Genomic DNA, 23,737 nt, shown 5'->3' with positions numbered 1-23,737 from the left:
AAAATGAATTCTGAAGAGAATTTTTCGTGGCGTCTGTACGAACGTTTGTACGTACGTGCGTACGTGCGTACGTATCTTGCATAACTCAAAAACGAGTAGCCTCAGAACGTTGAAATTTTGTATTGTTTTTTATCTTCCGGTTAAGGTTTTTATGCCTTTCGTAATTCTGGAAGCAATATTTGTACAATTATCAACAATTTAAAAGCTGTTTAAGTGCGGTTAAATTTTAAATAACATGGCGGACATATTTGTTTACATTTGAAACAGCAGAATTGTAGATTTGTTGCCAATCTAGAGAGACTAAGATTCGCAACACAAGAATAACGCCTTCATTTATTATTGCGAATTAAATCATGCTTAATCCTTTCTGGAATTTTTTCGAGGAAATAAGTGTTTAAGATTTACTTCGTAATTTTTAATGCAGATATTTTGAGATTTTATGTATTTTTGCCTTGTCGCAAATTAATTGTATGAGAATTAACTGAATTAATTGAATGAGAAATACTAAATCGTCTGTGAAAAACTGTTTCTTTTCTGTTTTGTTTGCTTATTTTCTTTCATACATCGTTTTAGCTTTATTATAGTATTTGAATAGAACATGTGGCTTTAAATGATATAAATTTTGTGCATTCAGAGTGTCGTTATAGTAAATAAATATAGTGAATTTTAAAGAGTGCATTTATTCTATTGTGGTTTATGCGCTGTCGACGAAGTAGATTTAATTCAATCCAATCAATTTAAATGAAATTCAAGAAAAAAAATGCGTATAATTTAATATTCCGTACAAGGAAGTCATGTGGTGTACACATCAGGTTTTTTTAATTTATCTTTTCCAGAGTACATTATAAAACTTTCATCATCTCATCGTCCTTCAAAAACAAGACGAGGACTAACGATATTGCCTATTATTTTATCATAAATTTCAACCGTTGAGAAGTTACCGAAACATTTGCTACTGAAAAAGAGTTCGAACTTCACTCATCAGTGCGCTGATTTAGAGACGTACGTTCGTTCACCCTTTATGGCAACACATCGTTTATGACGTCACGTTACTGACGTCATATTATTATCTCCCAATCGGAACTCGAGTGTTTTTTAAAACACTGCTATTGTAATAACAGCAACATAGTATGAGATGAAAGGTTCTAATCCTTGTAACCTCCGAACTGAGAACGACTGGAGGCTAGCGTACGTTTTCTTATTCGGTTACTTTTCCATGGAAATCGTTTGCTATTCTAGTGCGAAAACTTATCCGAAGGAAATAAAGCCCTCATTTCTCAATAAGATTATAATCGATGATAATTCGTGGTGTTAAATCAAAGTGAATGACACTCCGGATAAAGTTTTTTTCTTTCTGACGTTATTAATCAAAAAAGAATGAAAGATAAGAACTGTGTTTGTCACTGACAAAGTGATTATTTTCGATTTGATTGTCACTGACAATGAGATTGACGCAGTGGATGGAACTAATGCCATTTCACTGAAACTTATATTTTACATAATTTTGTGGCAGCGTCAATCAAATTTGCTAAAACTGGGTAATTTATTATCTCGTTTATATTTTGTACTATCTTTCACCTTTCTCGTATCAAAACTATGAAATTTAGTGATTAGGTATTTATTTCTCAAATTTTAAAACGCCATCAGTTCTGAGCGTGCCCTTGATTTCAATAATATTAACGGACAGTGATAAATTTCTAACCATACAAATTAAATACAACAGAATGTTCAAAACTATCTAACAAATAGTTCTGAACAACAGACTTTTGTTTATTAATAGAAATATCATGTATGTTTTAATAGGAATTCCAGAAAAATTAATTAATTAGGAAAAATTAGTAACTTGTTAAAATATGCTGTTACAAAACGACATCGACTCTACGGCTCAATCCATTTTTAACTATATTTATATGAGAAAAAAGTAGTATAATGAATAAATGCTGTAGAATCGAAGGAATATGATTTGAATTATGCATTTCATAAAATTTGTGTCTGAGAATCCACGTATCCACTTTTTACGCCAAAGGGATAATTTGCTCAGTGGGCTATTAATTTCATTTTGGCATTTTGCATTGGTTCGCTATAAAATGGCGTTTCATTTTTCAAACTGTTGCCACCAAATATTAGAACCCTGCATTATATTTAAAGAAATTAAATAATGAAGAATCTGCATGAATGTTTCTCGCATTGTGAAAAAACAACGGTGCATAGAAACATCAAATTCTGAATAACGTAGTCCTCCACCTGAACATGGGACCTGAGAGCCAGAATTTGGAATATGTTTTATTGCCTATTTCATATTTTATGAAGCTTTAATGGATTTTTGATTAAAAAAAACTCAACAATTTCAAAGCGAGCAACGGCGACATTGTCCGAAAAAAAAAAGGCGTTTTTATTTCCAGCGCGTGAGACTGACTACCTATCGCAAATTCTAAAGATCTGCTGTTTATAAATATTTTGTGATATTACTGTTGAATTGCATTTAATGTGGTTTAAATGAGAAGAACATAATATTTAATAAATAAAGACGACAGACAAAAGGTTGAAAAAACGCCCCTTTATCTAAAATCTAAAAGGTGGTTTTTTTTTTTTTTAAGTTTCGATATTAATAGCCCGGAAGGTCGAAATGGTATTTTGCGTTGAATCACTATAAAGGGCTGTATCACTTTTCAAATTGTTGCCACCAAATATTATCTTCCTGCATTATATTAAAAAAAATTAAATGATGAAATGATGAAAATATGTTTCACGCATTGTGAAAACACAACGATACCTAGAGACATAAAATTTTGAATAACGTAGTCCTCCACCCGAATACGGGCACCTGGAAGCCCGAATCTTGAATTTCGAGGTAGTTTTAATACCTGTTTCATATTTTTAAACCTTCACGAGTTTTTGATTCACAGACTCAACGATTTCAAAGCCAGCAGTGGCAACACGCAGTACGAAACAAAAATTTTTTATCTCCTGCACGCGAGACTGTCGGATATTCTAAAGATTAATTTATTAATTTTGTGGTCAAGAAATAGTAGACACATTATCAGAAGAGGAAACCGAATGTATGAAATTTTTAATATATGTTTATACATTATTCATGGATGCATCATAATGCCTCTTCATCACAGCTGGACATCGTAAGACTCTGACAAATTACAAACCACTTTTGACGCAGATCATTCCACGTGATGGAATCCTGGCATTCGCCCATCTTCTGTTTTCGCCAGTCTCTCCCAATATAATTTTAAGTATTCCCATACTCTGGGTACTTGACAGCTACAAACATATTCTGGATTGAGTTAGCCAACATTTGGTGTGAGAACCGCTTTGGCCGATTTTCATATAAATTGGATGGCTTAAATACTAAAGCGATTTTAAAGATCTTATACACTCATGTCCATAAATTAAGGATAATGCAAAATCAGGCAAAGGAAGAGTTAGAAGCAAAGCAAATTTCACTTATTTGTAAAGCTTATTTATAAAACAAAAGATAAAGAGCAAAAAAAGATGCTATATGTTTGATATTATTAAAAAAATTAGCGATTTTTTCTGCCTGGAGCAAATTACAAAAAACCAATATTACATGGTTGGTATGATTGTTAATACATTGTATGTCTCCCAGACGATGAAATACAGTCCGTACAACGCCTAGGCATACTGAGTATCAAATTATCGATCTGATCTTGGGGGATATTACACCACTCAAAAAGCAGTGCTCTCCGAAGTTCCGGTAGGCATGTAGGAGGAGATTGACGGGCTGCAACTCGTCGGCCAAGCATGTCCCACACGTTCTCTACTGGATTCAAGTCCGGTGAGAATGCTGGCCAGTCCATACGGGTGATATCCTCCGATTGAAGGCATTCGCTTACGATGTTTGCACGGTGAGGACGGGCGTTGTCATTAAAAAACACAAATTGTGCTCCCATGGCGCCCGGAAACAAACGTACATGTTGTTCCAGAATGACGTCCCGACAGATTTGGCTTGTCATGGTTCCAATTTGAACATGCAGGTCAGTTCTGGAACCCAGAATAATTCCACCCCAAACGAGCACTCCTGCACCACCGTAACGGTGTCGTTCAATGATGTTTTCTTGGTGGTAGCGGGTACCTGGAGCTCTCCATATGAAAGTCCGGCGAGAAACAGACTGCAAGCTAAACCTGGATTCGTCGGAAAACATCACACAAGCCCACTGTAGCGGTGTCCACAATGCATGCTCTCTACTCCAGGCTAACCGCAGGCGACTGTGAGTTTCAGTAAGTGGAACGCACTGAAACTTATATTTTACATAATTTTGTGGCAGCGTCAATCAAATTTGCTAAAACTGGGTAATTTATTATCTCGTTTATATTTTGTACTATCTTTCACCTTTCTCGTATCAAAACTATGAAATTTAGTGATTAGGTATTTATTTCTCAAATTTTAAAACGCCATCAGTTCTGAGCGTGCCCTTGATTTCAATAATATTAACGGACAGTGATAAATTTCTAACCATACAAATTAAATACAACAGAATGTTCAAAACTATCTAACAAATAGTTCTGAACAACAGACTTTTGTTTATTAATAGAAATATCATGTATGTTTTAATAGGAATTCCAGAAAAATTAATTAATTAGGAAAAATTAGTAACTTGTTAAAATATGCTGTTACAAAACGACATCGACTCTACGGCTCAATCCATTTTTAACTATATTTATATGAGAAAAAAGTAGTATAATGAATAAATGCTGTAGAATCGAAGGAATATGATTTGAATTATGCATTTCATAAAATTTGTGTCTGAGAATCCACGTATCCACTTTTTACGCCAAAGGGATAATTTGTTCAGTGGGCTATTAATTTCATTTTGGCATTTTGCATTGGTTCGCTATAAAATGGCGTTTCATTTTTCAAACTGTTGCCACCAAATATTAGAACCCTGCATTATATTTAAAGAAATTAAATAATGAAGAATCTGCATGAATGTTTCTCGCATTGTGAAAAAACAACGGTGCATAGAAACATCAAATTCTGAATAACGTAGTCCTCCACCTGAACATGGGACCTGAGAGCCAGAATTTGGAATATGTTTTATTGCCTATTTCATATTTTATGAAGCTTTAATGGATTTTTGATTAAAAAAAACTCAACAATTTCAAAGCGAGCAACGGCGACATTGTCCGAAAAAAAAAAGGCGTTTTTATTTCCAGCGCGTGAGACTGACTACCTATCGCAAATTCTAAAGATCTGCTGTTTATAAATATTTTGTGATATTACTGTTGAATTGCATTTAATGTGGTTTAAATGAGAAGAACATAATATTTAATAAATAAAGACGACAGACAAAAGGTTGAAAAAACGCCCCTTTATCTAAAATCTAAAAGGTGGTTTTTTTTTTTTTAAGTTTCGATATTAATAGCCCGGAAGGTCGAAATGGTATTTTGCGTTGAATCACTATAAAGGGCTGTATCACTTTTCAAATTGTTGCCACCAAATATTATCTTCCTGCATTATATTAAAAAAAAATTAAATGATGAAATGATGAAAATATGTTTCACGCATTGTGAAAACACAACGATACCTAGAGACATAAAATTTTGAATAACGTAGTCCTCCACCCGAATACGGGCACCTGGAAGCCCGAATCTTGAATTTCGAGGTAGTTTTAATACCTGTTTCATATTTTTAAACCTTCACGAGTTTTTGATTCACAGACTCAACGATTTCAAAGCCAGCAGTGGCAACACGCAGTACGAAACAAAAATTTTTTATCTCCTGCACGCGAGACTGTCGGATATTCTAAAGATTAATTTATTAATTTTGTGGTCAAGAAATAGTAGACACATTATCAGAAGAGGAAACCGAATGTATGAAATTTTTAATATATGTTTATACATTATTCATGGATGCATCATAATGCCTCTTCATCACAGCTGGACATCGTAAGACTCTGACAAATTACAAACCACTTTTGACGCAGATCATTCCACGTGATGGAATCCTGGCATTCGCCCATCTTCTGTTTTCGCCAGTCTCTCCCAATATAATTTTAAGTATTCCCATACTCTGGGTACTTGACAGCTACAAACATATTCTGGATTGAGTTAGCCAACATTTGGTGTGAGAACCGCTTTGGCCGATTTTCATATAAATTGGATGGCTTAAATACTAAAGCGATTTTAAAGATCTTATACACTCATGTCCATAAATTAAGGATAATGCAAAATCAGGCAAAGGAAGAGTTAGAAGCAAAGCAAATTTCACTTATTTGTAAAGCTTATTTATAAAACAAAAGATAAAGAGCAAAAAAAGATGCTATATGTTTGATATTATTAAAAAAATTAGCGATTTTTTCTGCCTGGAGCAAATTACAAAAAACCAATATTACATGGTTGGTATGATTGTTAATACATTGTATGTCTCCCAGACGATGAAATACAGTCCGTACAACGCCTAGGCATACTGAGTATCAAATTATCGATCTGATCTTGGGGGATATTACACCACTCAAAAAGCAGTGCTCTCCGAAGTTCCGGTAGGCATGTAGGAGGAGATTGACGGGCTGCAACTCGTCGGCCAAGCATGTCCCACACGTTCTCTACTGGATTCAAGTCCGGTGAGAATGCTGGCCAGTCCATACGGGTGATATCCTCCGATTGAAGGCATTCGCTTACGATGTTTGCACGGTGAGGACGGGCGTTGTCATTAAAAAACACAAATTGTGCTCCCATGGCGCCCGGAAACAAACGTACATGTTGTTCCAGAATGACGTCCCGACAGATTTGGCTTGTCATGGTTCCAATTTGAACATGCAGGTCAGTTCTGGAACCCAGAATAATTCCACCCCAAACGAGCACTCCTGCACCACCGTAACGGTGTCGTTCAATGATGTTTTCTTGGTGGTAGCGGGTACCTGGAGCTCTCCATATGAAAGTCCGGCGAGAAACAGACTGCAAGCTAAACCTGGATTCGTCGGAAAACATCACACAAGCCCACTGTAGCGGTGTCCACAATGCATGCTCTCTACTCCAGGCTAACCGCAGGCGACTGTGAGTTTCAGTAAGTGGAACGCATCTGACAGGTCTACGAGCATATAGACCAATCTGCCCTAAGCGTCTGTACACGGTCTGCCTTGAAATTGTCGTACCAAAGGCTGAAGAGAGCTGACGAGGCAGGTCTGAGGCTGTGCTCCGCCTGTTTCTTTTGGCAGTAACTGCCAAATACCGGTCCTCATTTGGCGTTGTAACTCTGGGGCGACCTGTGCTGTAACGTCTACTCACATTACCATCATCTTGGAATCGTTGCCAAAGCCTGGGGATGACACTCTAGGCAATTCCAAGTTCGTCTGATACTTCCAGTTGGGTACGCCCACATTCCAGACGGCCGATAATTCTACCACGTAAAAAATCATCCAAATGCGTCCTTTGTGTCATAACTATTCGATTATTGCACTGAAATGCTTATAAAGCGCTTGCGAACAATTTTACTTCTTTGCCTGTATTCCTTATATATCACTCTCATACACTCTCGTCATTGTGACGTACCATCGGTGTCATCTGGTGGTTACTTCCTGAAATTTGCATATGATTCTTGAAGATGTGTGTAGTGATTTTACATGTGATATATTTATTTTAGAGTTCGATTTCCGCGTGACTCCGAATTATCCTTAATTTATGGACACGAGTGTATTTTACCAAATTAAGAATTAGTTATACGAAAGGGCAGTGGAAGTTACATCAAAGGACTTCGCACGGTGGTCAGCATTTGCTAAGAAATGTTTCTAGATTCTTTCCATTCTTCTCGTTCACAATTCCGAAGTATGATCATGGCTTCACATATTTCCTTGCATAGGATTTTCTAATGTTAAACGAAATATAATATATATTGTTACGAAATGTCAAGGCGCGGTAAGATAGCTTCCCCGCAAAGCAAGTTTAGGGTTGCCATAAAATGGAAGGGAAAGCAGGGTTGCCACATTTGGCGAGAAATCGCCCATTTAGCGACATTTGGCGTCATAATTGGCGATATGCCATGGACGGATGGAGAACCTTCTCGAACGAATTCTTACCGGCTTAGCCCAGAATGTTCTCGAACACAAGCCGAAAGCTATATAAACCCTGCTGGTCCGCAGTCAGTCAGAGTACCTCGTCTAGAATGCGAGATAGTTAGTCTCGAGTTAGACAGTCCGTGCAGAGTCGATCGAGTTGACAGCCGGCCAGTGAGTGCCGAGTGGGTCTTCGAGTACATCAAAAGAGTCTCTTCGTGTATCGCGGTTAGTGCATCGTCGAGAGAGCGTGTTGAGCTCCGGGAACGACTGAGCCAAAGAGTCGGGAGTTGTGCTCTGTGTGTCGTCGAGTGCATCGCGAGTTGTAGCGTGGAGAGTCTCGAGAGAACCTGGAATTCCGAGAACGACCGAGCAGAGTCGGGAGCTGTACTCTGGTGCTTTGCAGTGAAGCTGTCTCCACTGTTATAGCCTGATAACCTGGAGGCTGTGTCGCTGATTGTTACAGCGTGTTTATAGTAGATCTTCGACGACTGTAAAAGTGTTTCGGAGCTGCCCTGATTAATAATGGTTAAATAAATTGTTTTCGATATTTCATCAAATGTCGTCGTTATTCACTCCAAATTCACACGAACGTACCGAAGGAAGAAAATAACGTAACAATACTCTCTCTTTTCTTACAGATCAACGGTTTATCAAAAGAACTATTCAGAAGACCATATTCGTGGTGGATTAGATAGTCTGCATTAGTTCTATGGACAAATCTTCGTAAGTTACTTGTTTTTCAGCAATAGTTCTGAAGAATTTATTTGCTTGACCTTCGAAAATTTCGAATGCTATAAATATGCTTGATCTAAAGATATAAGAAGCTTTGTATAGAGTGTTTCGAATACTTTCTTGAGAACAACTAAAAAAAAAAAAAATAAATAAAAGCTCACAAAAATAATAATAAAAAAAAAAAATCCAAAGCCTTAAATCATATTTCATGCGTTTATATTTCAGAATGTTGGCATATTTTTTTATTAGATCACAAAATAATAAATAACAAATATGTCAATGTGGTCTCGAAGAAAGCATTCGGAATTGCTTTCAGTTTTTATTGTTGAGGAAAAAATAAATACCATTTAAAAATGTTAAATGCATGGATGTTTCTTATTCATCTTAAAAGTTTTTAACTTAAAGGAATTTAAATACGGAAAATGATAACATTTGATATCGAAGACAAATTTTTTCCAAAGATTTCGGTTTTAATTTAAAGAAATAAGTTACGCTTTAATTTAAATAAACGTTGAATTAAATGTTTTAGATAAACGAATAATTTAATTGAAACTAAGCGAAACTTTGCATGATAATGGCAGTTTTTAAAATTTGGAAAACAAAAGCCAAATATTCCCTTTCTATAATTTACTACAGGGTGTCTCACATGGTCGTTGCCAAACTTAACATGCTGGTCTGTTATACCATGACAAACAAGATTTACATAGAACTTGCGTCCGAAAATGCGAACGGCGACCGCTAGAGGTCAGTGTCTTAGAGTATATAGTGTGTCTTAGACTATATTGTGTAGTCTTAGACTGTTGATTTAAGTCTTAATTTGATATGAGTTTTGCATTGCCGCAAGCTGTGGTTATCTGTAGCACGAGCTTCACCCTGTTTTTTGCAAGTTCATTTAAAAAAAAAAATGTACACCACATGACTTCCTTGTAAGGAATATTAAATTATACGCACTTTTCCCAGTATTTCATTTAAACTTAATTCCCCGAATTTCATTAGAGATATAGTTCTTATTCAATAAATTCAGTTCACACTTTTGCGACAATGCAAAATTACACAAAACCTCAAAATATCTTTATTAAAAATTGAAAAACTATAGAAAAATATAAAACACCAAATACACTTAAAACAATTAAAAAAAACAGTTTTTGCAATTAAAATTAGAGTTCCTACGCAAAAACAAGCAATTCGGCCAGCGGGTTAGAAGGCAGACTTTTCGATCCACAAAACTGAAAGTTTACTTTTGGTTCCATTCGGCAAAAAGACACTGAAGGTGCAGAAACTGACTTAATTCACTATTCTGCTAAGTTTCAAAGTAAACAAATATGGCTTCTATCGTAAAAAAATTAGGCTTAGCCGCATTTAAGCAATTTTTAAATTGTTGATAATTCTACAACTATTGCATTCAGATTAACTAAAGGTATAAAAACCTTAACTGGAAGATAAGAACAACATAATTCAATAATTTTTCGAGCAAAAAAAAATGCACAATTTAATAACATATAAGAATAAAAAACTGAGCTCACTGAGACGAGTAACAAAGTGGGTATATATATACATATAATTACAGAACAATTCTTTTGAAAACAAAACACAAACTTGCCTAGTATTTTCGTGCATTAAGCTGCAGAAAAATTATCATTAAAGACATAAAGTAAGAAATTTAGAACTAATATTTCACAAAAACCATAAATTGAAATTAATAATTAATAAATTTTAAATAATCATATAAATGCAACAAAGAATTTTAAAATGTTAAAACATTTCAAACAAGCAAATGTATATACTTTTGGTGCAGCCGATAGCAACCAAAAAGGGAGGTGCACAACTGCCTGTTTATAGTAGCAGTCCTATATACAAAATCTCAAGGTTCTGAGGCTACTCGTTTTTGGAGTTATGCGAGATACATACACACGTACAGATGTCACGAAAAAAAAATCTCTTCTGAATCCATTTCAAATCCTTTTTGCAACCTGTTTTGGAGAAAAGAATCCTTTATTCTGTCCTTACGTAGAGATGTCACGCAAAATCATCGTTAAATTGCATTCGATAGCGGTCAAAATAGATATTTTCGTTGAAGTTATGATACCCGAAAATTTTCGTGATTACAATAATTCCTTTACTTCGTACAAGGAAGTAAAAAGGGTCGTTTAAAAATCTTTAAATCTTTATTATATTATCTGATACAAAGCAATAACTCGATACATATCTGTTAAGATTATAGGACTCAAGTTCCAGTATTTGACTAAGTTTATATACTCTCGTGAAATCTGTTTAATTCCCAGGCCCGCAAAGCCCGGACCTAGAATGTTCTAAAGGGGCCTCAAACTATCTTGTATCTGTATTTTCCTGTTCTTACTGAAATTATCTATTTTATTGAAAAAAGTATCTATTTTATTGATATTTATACTCTAATATTTCGAATATCATATACATATGACATACTACTTCGCCTACTGCATTTCTCTATACTAACTACTCTATACTAACTATATTACTCTATACTATCTATCTTTAGGGTATCGCTTGTATCAAAAATGCGAGAAAGTAGAATTTCCTTTCTCAAATTAAAAATCTTAAATATTTTCATGGATTCTCATTATTTTACTGGCAAAGGGAAAAAAAAAAAAAAAAAACTGCAATGATAGAAAATCTGCATTTTCCTGTTCTTACTGAAGTTTTTCAGAATGAAACGTTAACAAGGTGACTTTGTACTTTTACATAACGTAATTATTTCAAGTTAAGAAGTGAGAATAATAATCGCTTTTTGTGTAGTAAAGAGCACAATGTAGAATTAATTATCATTATAAACGAATCAGAACTGCGCAAGCTTAATTTTTTCTCCATTACCAGACAAGTTAATTACCATTCTCTTAGCAAGTTCAAAGTTCTTAATTAGCAGCAAAGAGAATAATCGATATTCGTTTCAGCCTTTCAGACACAATCGAATCAGATTGTATAAAAAATAAAGGGGAAACACTTGCCTTACATTTGCATACTTTACGATGGGCGTAAAGGTTACTCTAAAAATATCTCCCAGGATTTGAAAGATGTTTACGAAATTTCTGTCTTTAAATTTATGGCATCGTATTTCTCAGAATATTAGATGGCTTCACGACTAACTCTTCTACTTTCTTGTACGAAGTAGAGGAAATATCGTAATCACGAAAAATTCCGGCTATCATATGTCAACAAAAATATCCATTCTGACCCTATCGAATGCAATTTAACGATGTTTTTGCATGACATCTGTGCGTGACATTTGTACATACATACATGTGACGTTTGTACGTACATCTACATATGTATGTATATATCTCCCATAACTCAAAAACGAGTAGCCTCAGAACGTTGAAATTTTGCATATAGGACTTCTATAACATGTAGATGTGCACCTTCCATTTTGGTTGCAATCGGCCGCACCAAAAATATACTACGAAGTAGATTTAATTCAAAATTCGTTAACTGTTGATTCAATATACTTAAACGAAATGCAGAAAAATTGCGTATAATTTAACATTCCGGACAAGGAAGTCATGTGGTGTACACATTAGATTTTTTTTTTTTATTTCAAGAACCAATATCAGAGTGGAAGTATTTTAAATTTTGTCTAATCTCTTCTTATCATATAGCACTGCTCACGTTATATTGCGTAGCATAATTGTCATGCACACGAATAATATATTTGTTTCGCATACATTAAATTCTCAGCACATAGCCTTAATAACATATGGCCTCCAAATAAAGCATAGCCTTCCAATGTCGGATAATTTAACAGCCCTTTGTTATTCGAATATTGCCTTCGAATATCGCAGAAGTCAAATGAAAATATTAGTAGAAATTAGAGCAAAATTATTTCCGGCTTTTCATTCTTTTCTCTTTACATTAATTTTGATCTCAAGGAAACACTTTGCATTATAAGATTTTAAAATAACAACAAAATAAATAAATAAAAATAAAATTTGATAACCATAAAGAATAAAGACGTGAAAGCTTTTAGGTTTTATAGTACGAACAAAAGGAAATTTTGTTAAGGTTTTGTGTGTTACTTTTATTTATTAAATATCATGTTCTTCGTACTTAAATCACATAAATTTCGATTAAACAGCAATATCAAAAACTATTTAAAAACAGCATATCTTTAGAATTTCCGATACAGTCTTGCGCCCTGGAGATAAAAATGTATTTTTCTGTACACTGTTGCCATTGAACGCTTTGAAATCGCTGAATTTGTTCATGAAAAATTCGTTGAATTTTTACAAAATGAGAAATAGATAAAAAAAAAAAAAAAAAAAAAAAAAAAAAATTCGAAATTCAAAATTCGGGCTTACAAGTGCCCATATTCGGGTGGAGGATTACGTTATTCAAAATTGGATGGCACTAGGTACCATCGTTTTTTTCACAATGCGAGAAACATACCTACATTCATGCACATTCTTGTTTATTTAATTTCTTTTGAAATAATACAGGTGATAATATTTAGTGGCAACAATATGAAAATTGATTTAGCCTTTTATAGTGATCCAACGCAAATTATTGTTTCAAGAATAATAGCCCTTCTGGGCTAACGCTCCTTAGGGCTAAATTTTTTTTCGCTAAACTGGGAAACGATTGAAAAAAATGTAAAAAATATATACCAACATTTGCATCGGAAATTCTAAACTTACGGTGCTATGTACGTTTTAATTTAAAATTTTTTTTTTTTTTTTTTTTTTTTTTTTTTTTAAATTTTGCTGTTGAACTGTGTAGTGTATACGAGCTAAGTAAGCGATGCTTAATAATAAAGCTTACCAAAAAAAAAAAAAAAAAAAAAGAAGGGGGGGTTAACAGCAGAGAGTGTAAGAGCAGACTAGTGAACCGCCTTTTCAGCAATAGCGTAACAAACCTTAACAAACCCTTTTGGACAACCCTTAAAAAAATCTCAAACCTTTTAGATTTTTTTTTTAATGTTTGAAATGTTTTTAGCACAATCTTTCAAAAATTTTAGTTGATATGTTACGTTACGTTATCATGCAATATTGTTTTTGAATACTGCTTGATAACGTAACGTATTGAAATATTGTTTTTGAGCGAAGCTTTAAAATCTTCAATTTATATTCCATATGAACTCACATATAGACTGCTCTCAGAGTACTGCCATGTCTGAATAATTTAAGCATTTATGCAGTGGTAGAAATGACTTTGATGGAGAATTTTGAATCGTTTGGAGCGTTATGTTACGTTAGCTACAGTACATTTGTCATCCGTATCACTCGATCAATTGTCACATCGCGTGTAACATGCGATCTCTATCTTTTACGCGGTGTCAAAAAAATGCCAGTTTCTGGGATGATGCCAATCGACATGACCTTTAATTTATCCTTTAAATCACCGTTTATCTGTCTTTCTTTTTTATGTGTTCATTACTTTTATAATGTTTTGTGAAGCTCTTCCTATTTCTGCTCTATTGTCTTCTTCGAAAGCAATTTTCAGTGTATCTGGATACTTTAAAAATGTAATTAATTAAGTTAATTATTAATTAATTAGGTCAATTAATTAGTTTAATTGTGCACATATTAAATAATGAAGCTGATATAATAAAATCTGTGTTTGTTTTGGAGTTCATGGCTAAGTAAATGCTGATATAGATGAACCTGCCGATTCTTATATAACAGTTTTGTGTTTGGATGTATATTGGTGAGAAACACCTCTGTCATAGTGCTTTAAATCCCTTTTTTGTTGCTAAGAACAGAGTGGGAAGTCTGTAGATACGGTGACAGAGAAATTTCAAGAAATGTCAGTTTTGGGAGATTGCCATGTGTAATTTTCAAATTCAGAGATTTTTACTTGTAGTGTAGCATAAGCATAAGCAGTTAATAAGAATATTTATTTATCAGCCCAAAGAAGCAGTAGCCCAGAAGGGCTATTAATTTCGTTTTGGCATTTTGCGTCGAAAAAAACTTTAAATCTCCTTTTCACTTTCTAAATTATGGCCACCAAATGCTGTCGACCTGTGTTATATTTAAAGAAATTAAATAATGAAGAATATACATAAATGTATGTATGTTTCTCGTATTGTGATAAAACGACGGTACCTAGAGCCATCCAATTTTGAATAATGTAATCTTCCACCGAATATGGGAATCTGGAAGCCCTAATTTGGAATTTGCTTTATTATCGATTTCATATTTTGTAACACTTTAACGAATTTTTCATTAACAAACTCAACGATTTCAAAGCGAGCAATGGTAATAACACTGTACGGAAGGGGGGGATTATCTCCAGCGCGCGAGATTGCGTATCGGAAGTTCTAAAGATATGCTGATTTTAAAATTATTTTGTGATATTGTGTATATCCAAGTGATAATCATGAACATGAATAACATTATCGTAATTAAGAAAAGATGCGTCTGGCACAATTTATCACAAACTTTGGTACAGAATCGTGTTTGGTTCATTCTTATTACTTCAATAATGCATCGAACTTTTCGAAGCTAAAATACATTTCATTTGTAACATATGCAAAAGATAATTTTATAAACATTTTCAGTGCTATTATAATTAACAAAAGATATTTATTGAAATTAATAAAACAGACGAAAGAATATTTTAAACACATTTTATGTGCTTAAAAAATGAACAGTTGAATTACTTCATTTCTTTAACCGCCCCCCCCCCCACATTTAAAAATATCAGTACCCTTTAAAGTAGGGTTTTCCAACCCGTGGGCCGCGGAACGTATTTTGGTGGCCCCGCATTTGAATTTGAAGAATTTTAAGAAATTTTGATTTCAAGAAAAATTGCCTTGTCAGCTTTTTGTCGTAAAAAAAATTTTTTTTTTTCTCTTATTCTTGATATTTAAAACATTTCATTGATATGCCTGATATTTGAGATAACATTTTCTGGAACCGACGAATTTTTCAAAAATTTCAATTTTTGTTATGTAATTTATCTTATGCAATATTGTTCCAACTCAACTTCAATTAGAATTTTTAGATTTACAGTGTGACTCTGCAATAAAATGAAATTTTCTTGAAAATCCTACATTAATTGATTTTTATTCGAAGCATGTGACCGAAGACAAGTATCCAGGAATTCGTAAACACGCACTCTTCATACCTTCTATCTTTAGCAGTACCTACATATGTGAACAGATTTTTTCTAAAATGAAAATCCTACATTCAAAACCAAGAACACGGCTGACAGAAAAAAATTTGAAGGAACTTTACTTTACAAATTGCAACAACACAGATTTAACCGGATATTGAAGCTTTAATTAAGTAAAACAAAGTCAAATTTCACATTAAAACTAAAGTAACTACCATCTCCTGCCAGTAATGTAAGTTTTTTCTCTCTTTTTTTTTTTTTTTTTTTTTTTTTTTTTATTTTTTTATTGCAAATGCATTTTGTAACACAGTTTTGTACAATTATCTTTATACATTTTTTTTCATAGTTAAAAAAGATTTAAAACATTTTAATTCTATTTCCATCTGACTGTTTGGAACCAGTGTATATATATATAGTATATATAATTTATTTCCTAAACAGTATTGATTAATTGATTATATTATCTCCTAAGTTTAATTAAAGTAGAATTATTTTAAAAGTGTGAATCCATACTGGTAAGTTATATTTTGAAAGATGTTTTGAAGTAATTTGAAAGTAAAATGTTAATAATGTTTTAACGGGGACTGGAGTTAAATCATCACGAAGAATAAAATTTCAATTGTAAAAGGAAAAATTAAAACATGTAATCATTGTCATTGATCGGAAATTAGTTGACTTTTCAAGGGGAACAAACCAACTCCCGTTCAATGAACAATAATTGATAAAAATACGTAAATACGAAAGTGTTTCGTCTTTACTCGAGTTATAAATTAAAGCCAAACCGGCAATTCTAGTCAGGCCAAATATTTCCGCGAATAGAAGGAATTATGAACCAATGCTGATACTCAAAGAACTTATTCTTATGAAGCATTTTAGTCAATTCAATTTGGAGTAAAAATCAATTACTGTCGAGAAATGCTATTTAACTCGAGTAACCGTCCCCGACACTTTCATGTTTATGCATTTGAGTACTATATTATTTGTAGAAATTAAGCATTGGAAATTGTTATTATGAAATCGAATTCAAAGTAAAGTTGAAATAAACATAGAAGATTACAAAATAAGATAAATAATGCAAACTTTGTAAAAAATCAAAGACAATATAAAAATAATATAAAAATAATATAGAAAATAATATAAATAAGATCAGTGAATGTACATGAAGATATAAAGGCCAGAAATGGTATTAAGTAACTTACATTCTTTCTAGTGGGGAGTTGGCAAAGTGTTCTCTTCGTGTCTGACTCAGAAGTGTAGGGTGTCCGAAAATTCTTAGCGGCAGTAGGGGCTTTGAATAATATCAGTCGGTAAGACCTGGGTGAAGTAATTTATGGTAGTGGGTGGGACTTGGAATTCTTGAGGGATGTATTTTGTGGAGTTCTTATCTGAGAGAGACTGTCTGTTAAGATTGTTTTGAAAATACTAGTGAATGGAAATTAATTAATTTCTGGCTAATTGTCGTGTCGCAATGATTAAGAATTTAAGAAAGGAAAAAGGAATTTTCACTGTCCAAGAGCTGATAGACAGACTAAAGGCATGAAATAGGCCCATTTTTTTAGTAACAGTATAGTAACAGTATATGTCTGAAGACAATTAGCTTTTTAGAATATATACAATTGAGTAATTACACTATATACAAATCTTCCAACTGACAGTCATCCAACTTATACCGCCTTTTCAGGTTTAGGAACAAATTATCATATCCCTATCAGTTAAATGATTTAGAGTGAGTATTTAACGCCTGCTCTTTTAAGGCAATGGTTGATAAATTGAATGGGAATTAGATTATTTTTGAGAATTTTGATAAGGATCAAAATTTCGCGTTGTAAATCTATTGTATCTCTGCATATAGTTTTAATTCGTTGTATTTGATTAATTATAGTATTGTTAATTACTTTTTTGGATATGTTGGAGTTCCAATTTATTAATTTGTTAGTATTGAAATTGAAGTTTCTTGTTTTGTCAAAAAGTAAAATTTTTTTGTAGTTAATGATTTGAAGATCTAGAAAGTCTATGCTATTTTGTGAATTATTAGTTTTATTAAGTGTAAGACAATTCGGATAAATCTCGGAGTGTTCAATTTTACCAAAATTATTAATTGTAATAAGGTCATCAATATATCTGTAGGTGTGTTTGTAGTTAATTTAACTCTTGTGGTTGTAGATTTTTTTGGAAGTTAAATTCTTTGACAAATAAAAAGATATTACAGATCAAGGTGCTGGAATGTAAGCCCATTGGCAATCCTCTGACTTGTTTAAAAAGTTGATTTTGAAACTTGATGTAGTTATGAAAAAGTGTGCATTTTAGGTAGGTTTTCCATTTGTCAAGAGTCATGATATTGAGTATATTAGGGAAAAGTTTAGGTACATCAAGTAGACTGGTATAGATTTCTTCTAGAGGAAGTGAGGTATATAAGTTTTCAAAATCATAGCAGTTAATGTTTTGGATGTTAATGGTTTGAATGGCATTAATGACAGGAGTGTTATTATGAATGATCCAGCAATAGTTATGATTAGTGTTACAATCATTGAAAATAAATTTACAGATTTTATTAAGTTGAATTGAAAAATAATAGTCTACATTTTTCTTGTAATTATTAGTTCCATTAGCTATAAATCTAAATTTTAATGGTGTTTTATGGAATTTGGGAATCGCATAAAGATTAGTAAATCTGTTGTAGTTTGCATTGAAAGTAATATTGAGTTTCTTATGAAAAGTTTTAATCCTGTTTATTATAGATGTTTCTGTAAGGTTGGCTGATTGATAAGTAGTTGCGTTGAGAAGTTCTTTATGAATAATCTCAGTGTAGAATTGTTTTCATATAATGCTAAAGTACTATATATATACAAATCTGTAACACTATCTCTTCGCTTAGAATCAACTGTAGTCTTGCAAAACAAACCTCCCTTTTTTATATAAATTTTCTGACTACACAATTATTTTTGACAGACATGTGTCCCGCGGATCTTTGTGAATTCATTGATGTGGCACTCGGGCGTGAAAGGTTGAAGACCCCTACTTTAAAGTAATGGAAAAGATTCATGAACAGCGATATATGAAAATACACTCCGCCAATAGTTTGTAATTATTAGATAATTTTATTTTCAATTTATGTTCCTACGAATTAAAGTTGTTTTGTATAGAAGTGGATTATTTTTTCCTAAAGAGAATAACTAGTTCAAGAACCGTGTAAATATTACATTCAATAGAGCTGGCAACACGTTGCACAAAAAAACATTTCAACCTGAAAATTTTTCGGCACGAATTCTACCGCATAATGGGACATGGAACTCAGTGTTAAAAGATTGAAGATATTTTTCTTTGTACCATTCGTTAAAATGGCTCCACAATTTACAACTATTAGTTATACCTAGATGGTATCGCGCATTTGACTATGTGTTCAACATCATGTGATAAAGAATTCGTTTACGAAAATAAATTGAAAGGCAAAAAACAGTTCACGTTTCTCTCTACTTCTTGCAACAGAATTCTTTTGAAAGTAGTAAAAGAATTCACACTGATGGTTGAAAAGCGTTACCCTCAGTTCACGATATTCAGTTTCAATATGCGCATAACATGACACGCAAATAAGCGATCAGGTGACTAACTGCATAAAAAGAGGACGCGTATTTTTTTTAAAAAGAAAAGCAAGAAAAGAAAAGAAAAAACAAAAAGAACGTTGCGAAAAAGATTAACGAGCATAGAAAACAGATGGAAAGCGTACCTATCTTACATATCGGAGATTAGGTAACGTGCAACACATCTGCAAGGATGTTTGTCTAAAACTTCTGCTCTTATCTTTGCACCGAAACGTTTATTCTGATCCTTCCTGCAACTCGGAGTGAAATTCGCTAATATAGCCCTTTCAAATCTGGCATCGACTAACAACGCTTTCTTTACTAGAGAGCAGCAAAAAAAAAAAAAAAAAAAGTAAACAAATAAAATGGCGCAGCGTCTGTTAATTCTTCTTTGCGATATACTATTTGCGTTTAAAACATAAAGGGTTTTCACTTTCATATTGCTTAGACTGCATTGAAAGAGCTAAGTCTAGACACGCTGTAATCTTCAACATTTAAATCAATGCATTTATGGATTTGAGTTGTGTGACGTAATGCAGTAACGCCCAAAGTCCGTATGTTTCAGAACATTTGCATTATTTTGAAAAGTACAGAGTAGTGGCTACACTCGGCGGCGAATTTGTGAAGTAAGGCAGTGGTCTCAAACTCAAAATTGGACGAGTGCCAACTACATGATCTGAAAGTAGCTGACAAGACGCAATAAAAAAAAAAAAAAAAAAACTGAAATGTTTCAGATTTTAAATTACGTCCAAAGGGGCGTTTTTTAACATTTTGTGTGTTACCTTTCTTTATTAAATATCATGTTCCTCGCACTTAAACCATAAGATCCAGTGCAACAGCAATATCGCAAAATAGTTTTAAAACGAGCATATCTTTAGAATTTCCGATACAGAGACTCACGCGCTGGAGATAAAAATGTTTTTTCTGCACAACGTTGCCATTGCTCGCTTTGAAATCCTTGAGTTTGTTAATCAAAAATTCGTCAAAGTTTTAAAAAATAGGAAATCGATCATAAAACAAATTTCAAATTTCAAATTTGGTCTTCCACATGCTCATATTCGTTGGAGGATTACGTTATTCAAAATTCGATGACTCTATGTACCGTTGTTTTATCACAATACGAGAAATATACATACATTTATGCAGATTTTTCATTATTTAATTTCTTCAAATATAATGCAGGACTCTAACATTTTGTGGCAACAGTTTGAAAAGTGAACCGACATTTATCCGTCCGACGCAAAATGCCAAAACGAAACTAATAGTCCTTCGGGATTCAAGTCCCTTTGGACTAAAAAAAGAAAGAAAGCTTTCAGATTTTATATTACGAACCAAAAGGGCGTTTTTTTAAAATTTTGTCTGTTACTTTTATTTAGTAAATATCATATTCTTCGCACTTAAACCATAAAATTCAGTTCAACAGCAATGTCGCAAATTAATTTTAAAATGAGCCTATCTTTAGAATTTCCGATACATAGCTCTGAAGATAAAAAGGTTCCCCCCCCCCACACACACACCCGTAGAGTGTTGCCATAGCTCGCTTTTAAATCGTTGAGTTTGTTAATCAAAAATTCGTTAAAGTTTTACAAAATATGAAATCGATAATAAACAAATTCCAAATTTGGGCTGCCCGTATTCGCAGTAGGATTACGTCATTCAAAATTGGGTGGCTCTAGGTATGGTTGTTTTACCACAGTGCGAGAAGCATATATACATTTATGCAGATTTTTCATTATTTAATTTTTCAAATATAATACAGGGCGATAGTATTTGGTGGCAACGATTCGAAAAGTGATACAGCCTTTTAAAGTTAACAAAAATTCGCAGGCTAATTACTTGAATAATAGTAATAAATGCGAGAGCTAACAAAGAAAATAAAAAGTATTGGTAAACATACATATTAGCATTACAAATATCTTTCATTTATTATAATAATATCATAAATTAAATAATTATAAAGCATACCAATTATATTTTTTTATAAATTACATCAAAAATAGTCAAGATGTCTGAACTAGACTGGAAAATTTGATAGAGTTCACTGGCGTGCAAAAGATTATTCCATATCAAAGTGTGCTAAAACTATTTTTGTTAATTAATCATGTAAATGTTTGCAGAAATTAATAGTTAAATTAAAAAAAGCTTAGCATGAAATCTATTATAACAACATTACTATGCGTTTGGAACACTGACTTATAAATGTAAATAAATTTAAATTATTATGCTAAGAAGTTTTTTCTAAAATTTATCTAGAAGAAAAGAATTAGATAAACAGTACTGCAAATTAATATAATCAATCAGGACTCTCAATAAATAAAAGTTTATTTTTTTAAGGGGACTCATACACCTTAAACCTTTTATGATCTTCGAATATGTGACTGTTGCAAGAATTGAGATATTTTATTTATTTTAAAAGCAATTACTTCCAACTTTTTACAGCTGACTATATAATATAGCTGCTTTCTGAAATAGTAACCAGAAAGTTTGTGTTGTCACAAATATTTTTGTAATTTAATCCTCTTTGTGACAAAATATTTCGCCATGTTTCCACCTTGCGCGCATGATATTTTAAAAATGGCTCATGGTACATACTTAAAATTTGATGGAATTCTTTATATGGGCACTATTTTCTAACTGAACCAACAATCTGATGAATATTTTAATACTAAAAAATTTTATGGATGAAAACATTACAAATTTTGTTAATAAAATACATTTTATAAACTCAACTCGAAATAAAATAAAAATTTAACATGAAATTTTTAGAATTTTAGGTTCATAGTAGTTTCCAAATGTTATAAAAGCTATATATTAAATATGGAATTAAATTATGAAACAGAATGTTTTAAACTGTGCGCGCAAGTTGGAAATATGACGAAAAATGTTGTCACAAAGCGGATTAAATTATGAAAATATTTGTGGCAATACAAAATTTCTGATTACTATTTCAGAAAGCAGCTATATTATGTAGTCAGCTGTAAAAGGTTGGTAGTAATTGCTTTTAAAACAAATAAGTTATCGCAATTCTTGCAACAGTCACCTATTCGAACATCTTATGGGTTTTAAGGTGTACGAGTCCCCTTAACTAAAAATTAAAATTGAGATGCAAAAGTATGAATAATATACTTAGAAATATCTGAACATTTAATTAATTAGAAATGTATAATTAAATTAATAGCAAGCTAATTAACAGTAACATTAAGCTTAATTTCATTCAATCTAAAACAAGCAATCGATCATGAGCTCCGCATAACTGAAGTTTTATTGCTATTTTACGTAGATTTGCGTATAAAATAAATATTTGCATTTATGAAACAAGTGAATAATATACTGATAGTCAACAGGAATTAAAATACAGTGGTTAAAAATATAACTACATGTCAGAAGGTATGCAAAGTTGCCATGGCTAGAGAAATTGAATGATTATAGAAAACTGATAAAGTTAAGCGCTACAGCGTGAAAAGAAAATTCTGGAATAAACATGTTAAGAAAATTAGATGGAGAAATAATCCTTAATTTATTGATATCCATATAAACTCTATGCTTTGGGAAAAATGTTACATATAATTTGCACCGAGGTATCAATCACCGAAACTGAGTTAATTTCTTTCCTTATTTTTTCTTATTAGAGGGATTTGTAAAACGATATGCTAAGGTAAAGGTAAAACTTTCTGCAATACTTTTAAAGATTAAATTAAAAAAGTATTTTTACTTCATGAACTGAAATTTTTACGCTACATTTTTATACAGTAAATAAGTACAAAAAAAGAAAGAGCTGGGGGATCACTGGGACTAGAAACTCGGGTCGAACTACCATTGTTTAGTGACTTTTCCACAAGACCTTTTGAAATTAGGCTGAACAATATATCAAAGAAAATAGAAGATACAGCACACGTAAGAACAAAAGGGACTGAATTAGAGATTTACATGTTTGGTGAATGAGCTAAACTTACCTGTATGCCATTATGAAATTTTAGGAATGTAGCATAAAAGCATCAGTGAAGAAGGCAATGGCAATCTAAATCATTGTAATCTAAATGTATAACATTATCAGTATCTGCTATTAATTTCAATACTGCTGAAAAATTATAAATGAATTATATTATAAATCACATGAACTCGTTGCATTATAAATTAAAACAGTTAGAAATATTATTAGTGTGATTTAGCGACCATCTTTGTTAACAAATAATTTCAAATAATTAATTTTATAAATAATTCAGCCTGAAACTAGGTTAGAAAATAAGCTGCATGCTGAGGATTAAGCTTTGCCAAGGTGTTAGAAACATCTTCTGTTAACTAGAGTTATGATGCAAGAAT

The 23,737-nt window shown here is 32.6% G+C and overlaps 1 long non-coding RNA gene across 1 annotated transcript in view; it reads right to left on the bottom strand.

Moving 5' to 3' along the window:
- Window positions 1–19,731, bottom strand: part of LOC118180829 (uncharacterized) — a 49,284-nt gene extending 29,553 nt beyond the window's left edge. The window contains exon 1 of the long non-coding RNA XR_004756752.2: window positions 19,564–19,731. This is a non-coding gene — a long non-coding RNA (uncharacterized LOC118180829). The remainder of the gene's footprint in view (window positions 1–19,563) is intronic.
- Window positions 19,732–23,737: the final 4,006 nt, after the last annotated feature.

The sequence above is a fragment of the Stegodyphus dumicola genome, chromosome 12 (assembly GCF_044657685.1).
Source record: "Stegodyphus dumicola isolate Sdum_Otavi_A_Nest chromosome 12, ASM4465768v1".
In the NCBI taxonomy this organism is placed as follows: domain Eukaryota; kingdom Metazoa; phylum Arthropoda; class Arachnida; order Araneae; family Eresidae; genus Stegodyphus; species Stegodyphus dumicola.
This window is presented reverse-complemented; position numbering and strand designations above follow the sequence as displayed.